The sequence below is a fragment of the Mus caroli genome, chromosome 10, assembly GCF_900094665.2.
Source record: "Mus caroli chromosome 10, CAROLI_EIJ_v1.1, whole genome shotgun sequence".
In the NCBI taxonomy this organism is placed as follows: Eukaryota; Metazoa; Chordata; class Mammalia; order Rodentia; family Muridae; genus Mus; species Mus caroli.
In genome coordinates, this window is record NC_034579.1 from 85,240,567 (window position 1) to 85,256,024 (window position 15,458).

A 15,458-nucleotide genomic window follows, 5' to 3' on the forward strand; every position below is an offset into this window, starting at 1 on the left:
TGAGGTCTTGGGCAGGGCAGACAAATCTGAACCTGCTCTTTGTTGTGCACCTAAGAAGGCAAACTTGTGTTGTGTTTTATTTTTAAAAAGGAGTCAGACATGTGCTTGATGGAGCCAGCTAGGGTGAGGTGTGAGGAGGCGCTTCTGCAGGCCCATGCAAAGGCATCCTTTCCCCCTGAAGTTCCAGCCATATGATGGGCAGATATAGTATGAAATGGAGTTTCTTTAAGGCATAGGAAGAGGAGTTGAGACGGGAGTAAAGGCAGAGAGAGAGAGAGAGAGAGAGAGAGAGAGAGAGAGAGAGAGAGAGAGAGAGAGAGAGAGAGAGAGAGAGAGAGAGAGAGACAGGAGAGAGACACACAGAGAGAGAGAGAGACAGAGAAAGACACACAGAGAGACAGAAAGACAAAGACAGAGAGAAGAGAAAGAGAAGAGGAAAGGAGGCCTGAGAGGAACACGTGGAGAAAGGGGGGAGGGGAAATGGGAAAGAGGGAGAAAGGGCTCAGGGAGAGAAGGGGCAAAGAGAATATGAGATGGAGAAGGGGGTAAAACAGCTCCTTTTAAGTGAGCCAGGCCTACTTGGCTGTTGCCAGGTAACTGCTGGGTGGAGCCTAGAAAGAATACTAACAAGTTGTCTTTTCATGAAGTGATGGTTTCTTACTTCACATGTAATTGTAGAAGAAGTAGCTGGGTAGCATGTAATGTCCACTAGGGCTTCTCCAACTATCTATCCGTGGAAGTGGGTTAAGAGAGTGGTGGAGAAGGGAATTAGATTGAGAGGGGAGGAAGTTTCCACCACAATGGATGCATAGATACAATCTGTATATATGAGTATTAGTTACTTTTATCATTGCTGTGACCAAGAACCTGACAAAAACACAGCAGGACAGGTTGACTTGGGCTCACGATTTCAGATGGCTCGTTTCCTCCTAGCAGGCAGAAGCTAGGAGAGGAAAAGGAATCATTGTATTTTTATATCTTTTTGATAATCTCAGCATATTCCTGAATGAAAAGCTAGACTGCATTAGGGACAAGTGTTTCTTCCAATATGGCAGAGTAGCAGATTATCTTTGTGGAATATCTCAGGCTTCTGTTTCAGGAAGGCCTGAGCTAGAATTTCAACCCTGCTGCTCATGAGATGTTTATGTTTCTGTTCTTCATGTAAATCACACAGAGTTGTAGGGATTTTGCTATAGACAGTAACACTTTCTGTATCCATTCCTCTGCTGAGGGACATCTGAGTTCTTTGCAGCTTCTGCCTATTATAAATAAGGTTGCTATGAACATAGTGGAGCATGTGTTCTTATTACCTGTTGGAACTTCTGGGTATATGCCCAGGAGAGGTATTGCTGAATCTTCTGGTAGTGCTATGTCCAATTTTCTGAGGAACCTCCAGACTGACTTCTAGCATAGTTGTACAAGCTTGCAACCCCACCAGCAATGGAGGAGTGTTCCTCTTTCTCCACATCCTCTCCAGCATCTGCTGTCACCTGAATTTTTGATCTTAGCCATTCTGACTGGTGTGAGGTGGAATCTCAAGGTTGTTTTGATTTGCGTAAGTAAGACTGGCTGGGTCCCCAGCTTAGGAGGTGGAACACTTGCCTAGGACACACAGTGCCCAGGATTTGATCTTCAGCACTGTAACAAAACAAAACAAGGAATCACAGTAACATTCATGCCATGTATACAAGGGTTTCTAGACTTTTTCTCATGTAAATTTTCAGCCCAAGAAACAGGGAAAGTTTTGAGCTTCATCTTCTCACGTTTTTCTTGCCAAAGTTGTTAGAGCAAAGCAAACTGGACTGATCAGGTTGTTGGAAAGCTGGATTTGGATAGAGGTCATACAGCACCCAGCTTACCAAATTTATTCAAGGAAGGAAGTTCACAGGATCCCCAATATTAAGCATGTTGAGGAATACAGAATTATGGTCGAAAGCACTCATGGGGGAGGGTAGGTGTCCTTGAGACAATGTGCACTGAAGGTGGTCTTAATTAGCTGTAGAAATCTGCATGCTGGCAAGGTGTCAGGGACCTTTGGCTCAAGGCAGTCCAAAACCTTGCAAAAGGGCGAATTAAAAAGTAAAGTCTTTAGATTCTGCATCTAAATTCTATGATTTATTCTCAGATTTCCACTGTACTGTCAGAGAGCCTTAACGCAATTAGCCCTTCACTGGGTTTGTTTCTAATAATCTAGGTTAAGAGCCTTGCTAACAGCTTCTGTTGAGGAAAGTAAAATAACAAATGAATAAAAAAAAAAACCAATAACAAAAACATAAACAAGACAAACCAAAACAACAACACAATACCACCACCACCACCACCACCCACCCACCAAACTTCCATTTCCCCGTGGAAGTTCATGGTTACATTTGAGGTCGGAAGCCTTTTCTTCTTCCACATTCCTGTTGCTCTCACATCTCTTCTCTGTATTGTGGGTGGGAGGATTTATTTTCTTAACATAGTCCAGTGACATTTAATGACAAGAATACTTTGTGAGACAGGCAAAGTTTAAGTGATTTCAACATAGTATAAATGCTATAGAGGGTTTGCACACAAATCTAGATCAGATTGATGTGTTTATAAAAAGATGGCGGGGGAAGTATGTTCTATTGAGGTGTAGTCAGGTGTGGGGGAAGAGGGTGCCTCTGTGGGCCCATGCGGAGGCATCCCTTACCCCTGAGGGACCATCCACCTGATGGTATAGTATAGAATAGAGTTTATTCAGGGCATGGGGAGAGGAGTTAAGAGAGGAGTAGAGGCAGAGAGAGAGAGGGGGGGGGGGGGGGGGGGGGGGGGGGGGGGGGGGGGGGGGGGGGGGGGGGGAGGGGGAGAGGGAGAGGCCAGCCATGAACATGTGGAGAGAGAGGGGAGAGGGGAATGAGGAGAGTGCGGGAGCAGGAAGGCAAGAGCAAGAACAAGAGAACAAGAGAGTGAGGAGGGGGCAAGCAGTCCCTTTTATAGTGTCAGGCATATCTGGCTGTTGCCAGGTAATTGTGGGGCGGAGCTTAGACAAAAATGCTAACATAGATGACTGAGCCCTATGATACATATTATAATGGATTATAGTGTATTATTCTTGGACTCATGGTAAGCAAAACATTGGAGGGAATCAGGCAGGAGAGACAATGATTCAGTAAGATCGGCCATTGCCAGTGCAATGAGGAGACTTTTACAGGTCTCCCCTCCCCTCCAAACAAGTAGGAATAACGCTTTAAAGATACATGTATAAAACAGTCATAGAATCATATTCTTTATGGCCTCATGCACTGGTATGCACCTGTAGTCTCAACTACTTGGAAGGCAGAGGCAAAAATATCGTTTGAGCCAAAGATTCAGGGATTTGTCTTGGCTGCACAATGTGGTTTTTATTTAGAAATGAAGTAAGAGGCTGCTCAGCCGTGACAAGCACACACTGTTCTTGCAGAAGAGTCAAGCATTACTCTTAGTCCTCACAATAGGCAGGTCACAGCCACCTGCGTCTCCATCTCTGTAGGCTGTAATACATTCCTACGGACCCCACAGGCGCTATGCTCCTGCATGACATATGGCTTTAATGAGGTATATAATCTTGCTATTCCCTTCCACAATGATCTTAACTCGTTCTAGGTTAATTAAGGAACCAAATCCACATTTCTTTTCAAGGGAGTCCAGGTTCTTCTGAGGTACCCCTAGGGTATATGTCTTGACCTCCCTGCTTCCCTATAGGGTGCTTTAATTCTGCTCTTATACACTCAATATACCCGTTGGCATGTCTTTTTTTGCTATGTTCTTGTGTTCTTAGCTCCCTTCCAACCCGTATTCCACCTTAATCCCTTCCAAACCCCAACATTAAGTAGGAGAGAAAGAAGGTCAGAAGCATAGACCTCTGTCTATGTGAGACAAAGTTTAAGTGATTTCTACGTATATATAAATGTTATAGAGGGTTTGCACACAAATCTAGATCAGATAACTCAGTTATCTGAGCCCTGTGATACATATCATATGGGGTAGTGTGTTACTTTTGGACTCATGGTGAGCAAAACATTGGAGGAAACCAAGCCAGAAGGAAAGGGGACGTAGAGCTCTTCAGACTACTTCCTGCTGATGAGAGGCATTGGGTTCCTTGGGGGCAAGTCCAATCTCAGTTGTCAGGGTATCCAATTTCTTCTTCTTGTCTCTTTAGCTCATGGCCACTTGTCAAACCACAGCACCAGGAGCCAGGAGCAGCCCCCACCACGGGCCCTCTTGGGGCTTACTCATTTATTCCCTCTCCAGAGTCCCCAGAATTAAACTACCTGCAGCTGGCAAAAATCATGCCCCCTCCTAGAGGACAGGTCGATCATAGTTAACGACTGTGGACAAAGTGAAGGAACCCCATATCCCACACCTGGGATTAAAACAAAAACATATTTGCATAACATGACTGGGTTTTTAAAGAAACCAAATTTCTCACTGAATATACCCATGCTGTTCCTTCACCCCACAGGAGCCTTCTGACATTTGTGTTCTTGAATGAATCCTTCTGGAAGCTTCATCTTCACTGTTGAGCATCTCTAAGAGTTCCATTCCCCAAAGCTGATAATACATCTTCCTTCCTTGCTTCCTTCCAAATGTAATACCCTTCCTAGTTTACAATTGCTTGAAAAACTTTGGTTCTGTTGATGTTTCTTCGCCTCTGGAGAGTGTATGTGGCAAACCTTCCACCTGCAAGTTGTCCTGCCTGATAGATGTGTTTAGGTAATGGTGGCTCAGAACTTGTGAAAGCAAGCCACCAATGGCTGGTCCCACCTGAGGTCCACACCACAAGAGGGAGCCCATGCCCTACATTGCCTGGATGGTTAGGGACTAGATGATGTCGAGAGCTTAGAGACCCAGGACAGAATCCTACACAGCTGGCTAAAAAGGCAATGAAATGATTCCTAATGATAATCTGCTACACTCATAGGCTGATGCCTAACCCACTCATCCTCAGAAAGATGTCATCCAGTCACTGATGGGAGTAGATGCAGAGAGCAGAGATGGGAGCCTGTCTTAGTCAGGGTTTCTATTCCTGCACAAACATCAGGACCAAGAAGCAAGCTGGGGAGGAAAGGGTTTATTCAGTTTACACTTCCACATTGCTGTTCATCACTATAAGAAGTTAGGACTGGAACTCAAGCAGGTGAGGAAGCAGGAGCTGATGCAGATGCCATGAAGGAATGTTACTTACTGGCTTGCTTCCCCTGGCTTGCTCAGCTTGCTCTCATAGAAAGAACCCAGGACTACCAGCCCAGGGCACCACCCACAAGGGGCACTCTCACCTTTGATCACTAACTGAGAAAATGCCTTACAGCTGGATCTCATGGAGGCATTTCCACAAGAGGGGCTCCTTTCTCTGTGATAACTCCAGGTTGTGTCAAGTTGACACACAAAATCAGCCAGTAAAGAACCCCTCAAAAGAGGGAGAGGAAGGATTGTAGGAGTCAGAGGAGTTGGGGGATAACACAAGAACATGGCCCACAGAATCAATTGACCAGGGCTCCTAGGCGCTCACAGAGACTGAAGCAGAAATCCCTGCATATGTGCTGTGGCATGTGGCATAAATGCTGTGGTGGTTTAGCTTGAGGGTTTGGGGGGGGGGGAACTCCTAACCGTGGGGGCGGGGTTTCTTCTAACTCTTTTGTCTGCTCTTGGGACTCTTTCCCTCCTTCTGGGTCACTTCATCCAGCCTTGATCTGAGGAGTGGTGCCTCATCTTGTTGTAACTTGTTATGCCATGTTCTGCTGATATCCCTGAGAGAGCTGCTTTTTTTTTTTTCTGGAGGGAAATGAAGGAGGAGTGGATCTGTGGGAGAGAGTGTGAGGAGTGGATGGACAGGAAATTGCAGTCAGGATAGAATGTATGAGATGATGTGATGATGATGATATGATGATGATGATGAAGATAAATAGAATACATGTGACTTAAGGGTTGGTTTTCCACCCATGTCCATGACTGCAGTGTCATGGGCAGTACTGGCACTATTGTTACCTTGGTGTTTTTTTTCTTTTTCCATTCATGCTGCCACCTTCTCCTTTTTATTTTCTCCCCCTCTCTTTGCCTTAAAAATGGCTTGTCAAATATGAGAGCCAAGTCCCGAGAAGAGTTGGAGCACCAGCTTTGACACAATCTGATTTTTTCTTTCTTTTCTTGGAAGAAAGTGCCATCCGATGATGGAAGCCCTTGTTCAAAAGTTCACTTCTCTTCTGTTTTCTGTGTGACATTTCCAGTCATGTAGAACACGATTAGTTGTCTTTTCAAGTGCTTCTTTAGGCCAAGTCTATTAATGAGATTTTGTTTAGTCCAGCTCGAGTCAGAGCCAAGCGTGTGTGCTCACAGACGTGTGCATTACAGGAGCGAGACTTGTCTGTTAAGTGGCTGCAGCATCTTCAGGGCCGAGGTAATTTTCCAAAGCCGATTTTCTTAGTGTTCAGCAAAGTGGAATGTAATTTTAATTTGCAAGAAGAACTTTGGCTTCCATGAAACATAACTATCAGCTTTTTTTTTTCCTCCTCAAAGTATTTCTTCACAATGATGCCAGAGAGGTCAGAATGAAACTGTTAAGAGATACAAACAAATTTAATAGAAGGGAGACTCAACAGAAATTAAAAAGTTGGTCTTGGAACGTTAGTTGAGAAAGTGAGGGTGTGGCAGGGCAAAAAAGTTCAGTCAATCATTTTTATTTAATCATAGCCACATACTTAGGATAAATGTGAGCTGACAATACCCCAGGAATGTATATTTAAAGATGTCACAAAGCTAATTTGAATAAAGTTTTAGCTCACCAAGCATTCGAAGACATCAAAGACATTTATCTCTTTGCAGAAGATACTTTATGCAGAGGATTCAAATTGGCAAAACTTTTTAATTGGTTCCCTTCGACACGGCAACACATAAAAAGTTTATGGAAGCAACAATTCATTAGGCGCTGCAACATCAGACCAGAGCATCAACTATTTATAACCCAGCCTGCCATTCAGACATGCAGCCGCATCAGGACCAGATAGGAAAATTCATCAAGCGTGTAGATTTTTGTTAACTATTCATTTCCTTTTGTAAAGTTGACAGCCTTACAAATAATTGTTTCACCTCACCCCCCCCCCAGTAAGATAATAACTGTAAGCAAGGATGCTATGCAGATATTTGATAAAATGGAAAGGTGATGGGCTCCAGGTGCACAATAGAATAATCTGAGCTCCATCCTCTATCTTTTTCCTCCTCCTTCCTCCAATTAAGATCCCTCTGCCGTGTCAGGAATACAGTTCCTACAGGGCTCGGGAGGCAGCATGCTGCTATCCTGTCTGGTTCTTCTCTGATTTGGAAGTACAGAGTTTGGAGGGATTTGAGGATGTTTAGCTTTCTGTCTGAATAGGACCGAGAACGGCATTTCTCTATGGCCTATGGAAACTAGGGCATTTTCTTGGCACTTTGCAGTGGGAAACAGAACAGATATGGGAGCCATTGTTTGGCGAAAGAGCAACCCGGGGAGGAGTAGGTTAGCCAGGACCACTAGCCTTGCAAGCTCTAAGACAGGATATTTCCATGTCTGTCTCCTCCATGCCCACATAAATCTACCCCTATTCACAGCCTATATAGTGGCTTGAACTCATAGCACAGGGGAGGTGGAGACAAACCTACTCATTGAGTTCTAGGCTGGTGAGAGTCCCTTACCCACACAGGCACAAAGGTAAGGAGGCACCAACTCACCCACACACCCATGTGTGAGTGATCCTGCCAGCACAGATTTTCTGCTTTCTTTTCTACTATTTTCTTTTAAAATTTTATAACCACTATGTCACTATGTATAATGAGGCTGGACGAGCTCAATCTTGTGCAAGAAGCCATTTATTTGACTTAACATTTTCTATTTGTTTGATTTTTTTTTAAAAATCTATTCTTCTATGATTCTACTTAGTTTTATTCGACTTTGCTACTACTTTTTACAAAGAAGATAATCAAAGTAAGACTAAATTATGGAAAGGGAAGTATTATAAAAAAGTAACCCGTGCATGGGTAATCCTGAAACGCAGAGACTTTTCCGTTTATTTAGCCATTAGGGCCATTTAATGACAGATGTCATGTCTTTTCAGCTCTTATAAACAATGATCTGGAGATTGGGACAAAGGCTGTTAGTGTGACTGGGGCTTGTAGCATCCTTACCTCAAGAGGATTGGAGCTCTGTTGGAGGAGTGGAGGTCAGAAAGCCTTTAGCTTTAGGCTGACGGTAACCAGAGCATATCTTTTAGACATGACAACCATGCCCATAGACTCTATCAAATGACTTTTTCCTCTAAAATTTATCAAGAGATTTGGGTCAAGAGAGGAGGAGGGGAATGAGAGGGAGAGAGAGAGAGAGAGAGAGAGAGAGAGAGAGAGAGAGAGAGAGAGAGAGAAGAGAAGGAGAGAGAGAGAGAGAGAATATGAATATATTTTTCATTGTACAGATACCTTACTTTGTAGCTGGAATTTCTCAGAGAATTGTTGGCCTGTGCCTAGCTCTCAGGGATGGCATGTACCTAAGACTGATCTAAGAGGAGATATGGTAGAATGGATGGGTCTCGCTGCTTCTTATCCTGTCGTATCGGGATGGCAGAACACAGGAACTACTGTGTCCATCTGAAAGGAGGAAGGGCAGTGTGGAGGACATCTATTGAACCATTAGTTAATAAAGACGACAACAAGAAGAATAGAAGTAACGACTGTTCCTTGAACACTTGCTGGGTGCTGAGGTCCACACTAAGAGCTTACATTGCATTCTGACACCGAATCCTTACTTTTCATCAATATCACAAATCTTATCTTTAAACAGAGAAATGGCCTTTAGAACTAGGGTGTAGTTTAAGTCACACAGTGAGCGAGGAGGAAGTCAGAATTCAGACCTGAGACTGGTATCACCTAGCCTCACAGTGCATTTGGAAGCAGTCCTCAACCACACTCCATTGCTTCTCCTAGCCTTGCATAGAAAATAATTGATCTGTTGAGGATGTTTTGTGTCTCTTTGCTCTCGGGTGTTCTCTGGTTATTTGTGTCCAGGGCAGGTCAGAAGTGCTAAGGGTTGGTGTTTCCAACACTCTCAGAGGGTCTGTCATGGATAGAGTTCTAAGCTACCTAGAGGAGAATCCCCATGAGAAGCCCCACCCGTGCCTGTGCCTGTTTTTCTTCTTTACTTAGTTCTCTGTTTTTGCTCTTGGTGTGCCCTAAGCTCACCCTCTATAATGGAAGATTTTGTCTTTGGGTCTATGGAGAAGCCCAAGTAAGACAACTACTTACTTGAGGAAATAAATCTTCCTTCTGTTGGCTGAGGACAGAAAGAAAATGGTGCTCAGAGTGAAAAAAAAATCAAGAAAGATGCATATGTGTGAAGACACCAGAATGCAGAAACTTGTATGTCATTTTGTGCAAAACCAGAATGGGGGTGGGGGGGTGGATTTCTGGTTGTGCAGAAAACATTTTCTACAAGTGTTTACATGTGTCTCTAAGCTGCCTGAGTTCAGAATTAGGCCTTCAAGTTGCCTAATCGTGTGGGAGCAGCTCAGGGGTAATAAAAAGAAAGTTTAACCATGGCCATGTGCTAAGTAAACACTGCCCCGAACTGACGGGGCCATATGAGGAATGATTCAAAGAAAAAGAAATGAGCTCGATCCATCTCATTAGGGATGCTCTGCTCGATTTGCATTTTGGTTTAACATGCAGAGGCTGCCACATGGGAGCTGAGTCATGGCTCTAGCTGCCTTCAACAGATTAACGTGTAACTGGGTAAAGATATTTAGACAACCAGGCAAGCAGGGGCAGGTCTGAAAAACAGAGGCAAATGATCAGCTAGATCACTTCCATAGAGCTGAGTGCCCGTGAATGTGCAATTTCCTTCAGATCCTTTGAGTTTATTGTTAGTTGATGGAGTAAATTCAGGTGGTCTTTCACGGGAATAAATGGGTACATCTGTAGGAAGGAGATATCAGTTAGGAGTGAAAGACTACTAATGACACTGGGGTCCTGCTGATAAAGAAAGAAAGAAATGATGTCTAAACGTACTGTCATTATCAAAGAGAGGCATCACAGCCTTGCGCATGATATTTAGTCTCCCAAATAGGACTTGCCCTTTACTGATGGGCCAATGACTCATATCGCCCCAAGATTCAGTTTAAAATCCTTTATCCCTTCCTGATCTGCTTGCCTCTTCCAGGATTACCAGCTTCACCGTTCTGAAAAAAGATTTACAGCACCAAAACGTCCTCATATTTTCTTCCTTTCGACTAATGAGTTGTATAAAATAAATATGATTTTTTCTTAATATTCCTTTTTGAGTGTCAGAAATATAGAATTTAGCAAGAAGCATCAAAGAACTATTAATGCTGCAATTTATTGACAAAATACCACTCAGTTTTTAAGTGCCTCTTGCCATATTTCTTCATTTCAAAGGATTTATTGTATTATTTCCTTGGCTGTAATGGCTGGTTCTAGTGTAATAGGCTTATTTTGGTATTTTCTCCACAGTTTAAGTTATTCCAATAACAGCTAACTCTACCTCCGAATGATGCTCAGTAAACAGGAGCACAGTGGGTGTTCTGTTTTACTTCTTGCTTCTCAGCACCTTAAAGGCTTCATTTTAGCACTGGCAGCCATGTGTAGCATCTGAATGGTGACTTAGACAAGAGCCCTTTCCCCTCAATCTGAGGAAAACTGTGACTTCCTGGCTAACCTTTCCAGCTTTTAAACAGATTTCAACTATCCCTTACCACAAAAGCTTGAACCTCTAAGATGTAAGTGTCAGCAGTAACATAGATCTGAGCAAGTTGTAGAAAAGATGAATACCCTGCAGGAATAGGTAAGTGGCTATAGTATTGTGGCGTCTAACTCCTGGGTAGATGGGAATTTGGGTGTTTGGCCCGAAGAATAAACACTGCTAGAATTCTTCTTTGTATTTCCCCAAATACTGAGCCTAATGAATCACTCTGGAGTTTACTGATAGGTATCACAATGAATACAATAAACTTGGACAACAAGCTTAGTATTTTGGTTATCTAAAAAAGGGATAACAAGAGATCCGAGAAACTCAGTAGAGTCATTTGCAAAAGGCAGATAAAGATGTAGTGTGTTCAGAGAGGAAAATAATTTCCAGCATTTCTTGGGGAGGGGGTGTGTAACACAGAGAGGAGATCTGTGTGTGTATGTACATGTGCACACACGAGCAAGTGTGTGTGTTTTGTGTTTGTGTGTGTGTGTGTAGTGAATGTGGAAATTGTTCAGTCTCCATTATGGTTGGTAATCACCAAAGGATGATTTTATAGTTTCACATACCCATTTTTTTGAGGAGTTGTAATTCTATAGACATTAAAAGAATATATTTTGGGTGGAGGGAGTCTTTGCAATTAATGGGGCAGCCTTGGAATTTCATTTTACTGCAAATATAATGTAAGAAAATTAAATGCTGTGTGTATGTATGTTCTTTCTCCATATTGAATCCGATTCTTAAGACACGCATTGACCGAAATCCATTGCTAATTCCTTTGGCTGGCTCGGGGGATCTGAAACATTCCTCAGGACAGTTAGCTTTGCTGGACCTTAGAGGGTGAGCCTTCAGCTCAAGAACGCACCCTCCGAGGTCAGTGGCAGTAGCCTCATGGTGCCCTGTTTCTGCTGCTGGCTGCTGATTTATTTTCAGCACTTAGGCCACACTGATCCTTCTAATAAGGTCACATCATGTCACTCTGCCACTTAAAACCTCCGGTGGTAGCTCAAGTCATTAACAGTAAAAGCACACTTCCAAGTTACTGCCTGGATAACACTACCAGACAGTTTGTGGCCACAAATCATGTGATCTCCAGTTTTCCGGCTTGGGTTTCTATTTATCTTCTACCTATCACTCTGCGACACATCAATTTCCCATTATGCACAGTACCTTTCTCTGTAGTTATTATATTACTTACTGCAGTCCTAGTTGTTCCAAAAGAAAATGTAAAACTCCAGTGCCTTAAATAATCCAGTGCAGGTTTACTTCTTGCCACCACCGTCCCTTGAAGATGCTCCTGGCCCAGCCATCTACTGTTGGGTTGGGTTTATCGGGAATTCAAGCTTTCTCTTCTTAGGATCTTTCCTCATCTATGTTTTTTAAATACTCTGAGTCAGAATGGAGAAGAGAAGATAGAGGTTGGTGTTACAGTGTTTGGTGCTTACACTCTGTTTGCTAAAGCTCACACATCCCTCTGCCTCTAACTATCATACACGAGTTACTGGGTACTTCCTTCAGTCTGTGGGCCTAGAAGAAAAGGAAGTGGTTTTGTCAGTGAGCTGGCTCCCTATCTGCCATCCGATCCCTTTAGTGATTAGGCCACATGGCCTGTTGCATTATTTCTTATTTCACAGTTGCTTAGGACATACCCATACATACTCATGAAAATATCCATTCTTTTGGGACATAAGAGAAGAATTAAGTGTTGGGAGCCTGATTCCTGGGTTGACTAGTTGTACGCATTGTATTACTTAACCTCTCCTATCACAGTATCTTCACCTGTCAGAACAGACACGAAACACTTGCTGGATGAGATGGTTCAATAAGATTACATTAGAGAGCAATGTAGTAGAGGGTAAGAGGGCTCCGGATTCTGGAATCAGATTGCTTGAGCTTGAGTCCTGGTTGTGTCTAGCATTGACTAGATGAGGTGATCTTGGGTGACCTCTAATTTTCTCATTTATAAAATGGAAGTGATAATAATGTCTATCTCCTAGATAGTTTCTTTTGTGAAATAATTTAAATGATTCAATATATGCAAGACCTTTATACCAGTGCCTAAAATATAGACTAAGAGGAATGTAAGTGTTAGCCTTAATCCCAGAGTATCTGGCACATATTACCTGCTCTTGATAAGTGCTATTTTCCATGTGTTCTTTTAAAGACAGAAAACACCCCAAGATTCCCCCAAAGGGCTCTTTAAAGATGGGATTTCAAACATCTTAATGGGATGTCGAGGGGCTGTTTTTGTCGAGAGCTCTGCTCAATGACTGCTTGCTTTGATCACTTCAGCATTGACTCTGGGTCCTGATGGTAATTGCTCAAGAGAGGACATCTACCCAGGGCTCCGTGAAGTGAGTTTTTAAAAACGTGCGATGTGAGGTTAAATAGCACATGACTCATTGCCAATGTAGGGTGTGTGATTGAGAGAAGTTAGTTGGGGGTATCAAGCTCATCTTTGTAGAAGATTACAGTCTGAAAAATTGTTTAAAGTGAAATATAATTAAAATAATGGGACACATAATGGGAAATCAATGCTATTAATGTAGCTGCTAATTACTGCATTAGAACATTTATCCAAATCTTCCTTAAGACAAAAAACATGAAATTAAGTTACCACAGTGGATAATTCACAGATCGGGAAGTGAGGATCTTGGGTTACCATTGAAAATCTGCCTCAACCAATTTGCTGTTACCAAACATTGCAGTGTGGACCTCCTTGAATCCATGAAGAGTGTGAAAGGAAGACTTTTGTTTATATCCAGCTCATTATCTCTTTGAAATACAAGTTGTGTTTTTCTCTACTGTTTTTGGGAATGTTGGCTTGCTGAATGTAGGCCACTTCGAAAATGTCACCCAGCTAGGATTCTGAGTGTTGTGGATATCATCTGCAAAGGGGAGAGTGAAGAGCCTAGGCTAATCTGGGGGTTGTTTCGGGGGTGGAGTACTACATAGTGGCCGGCTGATTTCACAGTTTCCAGTGAAAAGAAGGGAAAGTTTGTCTTATCTGCTAACCTGTGGAGATGTGGATTTTCTGGCTGGTGTAGGTAGCACTGAAACGAACACTGGAGAACAAGCCTGGTTTCCATTCTCTTGTACGTGTCCCAGGAGGAGAATTACCAAGTCATATCAGAATTGTATGTTTTTCTTTTTGAGGAATAGCCAGGTTCTTTTCCTGGAGATGCCCATGAGACCTATGAAGAAGATTTAGGTATCCAGAGGCAGAGATGAGGGTCAATGCTAGGCAATGGAGTGGAGGGAAGGAAGTGGGGCCCGAAGGACAGAACAGAACTCCCAGTGAGCATTCTGGCCAGATGCCATGGGTTATATTAGAGTTTTACATGGTATTTTATGTGTATCAGATATCTAGCTTTGGGACAAAGATCAGAATATGGAACAGATCAGAAATTTATGGAGGCAGAGTTTAGTTCTAAGATATATCTGCTGAAGTGACACAGGGAAAAGAATAGCAAAACTAAGGTTAAGGTTGAATCCTGCCTTCTGTCTCTAGAGTCCTGGTGTCATTTGGAGGCATTCTTTAAGGTGTCTGAGAGACAGATCCAAGTTGTTGGACCAGAGTCCTGTGGATCAGTTCAACCCTTGGACTGTCTCTGTGTAAATCACTCTAGGTCCCTTTCCAGATGCCCCAGTGTAGGTGAGATAGTCATCTTCATTACTGTGTCTTCCCACCATCTATGACAAGGAAACCCATTGTGGATTACCTGTTCTCAGAGCAAAGCTGTGACCTGTGCTTGATCTCCCAGCTACAGAGTTTAAGAGGGCAATTGGTGTCAGTTAAGGTTATGTTTTCTTCTGTGGTTTCTTTACTAGGCCTTTCAGTATCACCTGGTGTGGTGGTTAATACTGTCCACTGGAAAGATATAGAATTACCTAGGAGACAAACTTTTGGGATTTTGTGTGAAGATGTCTCTGCATTGGCTTGGTTGAGGTGGCGAGAGCCCTCCCCACCCCCCACCAAGTGTGGATAGCATTGTTCCATGGCCTGGGATCCAGGACTGAATGAAGGGAAAGTGAGCTGAACAGAAGAATTCATTACTGTCTTCTGATTGCGGATACAGTGTAACTGGGGCATCAGACTCCTGCCACAATAGCTTCTGTGTCATGTTGGACTGAACTCTCAAAACTGTGAGACAAACAAACAAACAAAAAAGAAAGAAAACAAACAAAAAACAAAAAACCCAAACCCAAACCCCTTTCTTTCCTTTACACTGCCTTTTTGAATAACAATGAGAAAAGTAACTAGTGAATCTTCAGAACAATTTAGGCCCGAGATTCATATCAAATCTAGGAGATTTGTTAGCACTCTGTGCCAAAGTCTGCATTTCCATAGCAGACTTGGCATTCCCATTTCTCTAGAACACTCTGAAGCATGGTCTGTGGACATGGATTTGCCTTCCCCTGGGTGTGGGCTACAACTGCAGCATCTCAGCTTGAGTCCCAGAAGTGCTCTCCTCTGCTGCTTTAACTCAAACACCCATGGAGAGATCATCCAAGTTGTAGGTAATATGCAGACTTTGAGCAGGGTACTCTGAAAATCATTGTTTCTTTTGATTCCAGGGATAGATAGCCTACTACCGATCCTTTGACCAGTACTGGGAAGACAGCAAGAGTCACAGAACCATCTGAAAATTAGAATCACCTGAGGAACTTTTCAAACATACACTGGTCTAGGTCTTGCCATTGAAATTCTGATTTAATATGTCTAGGTGGG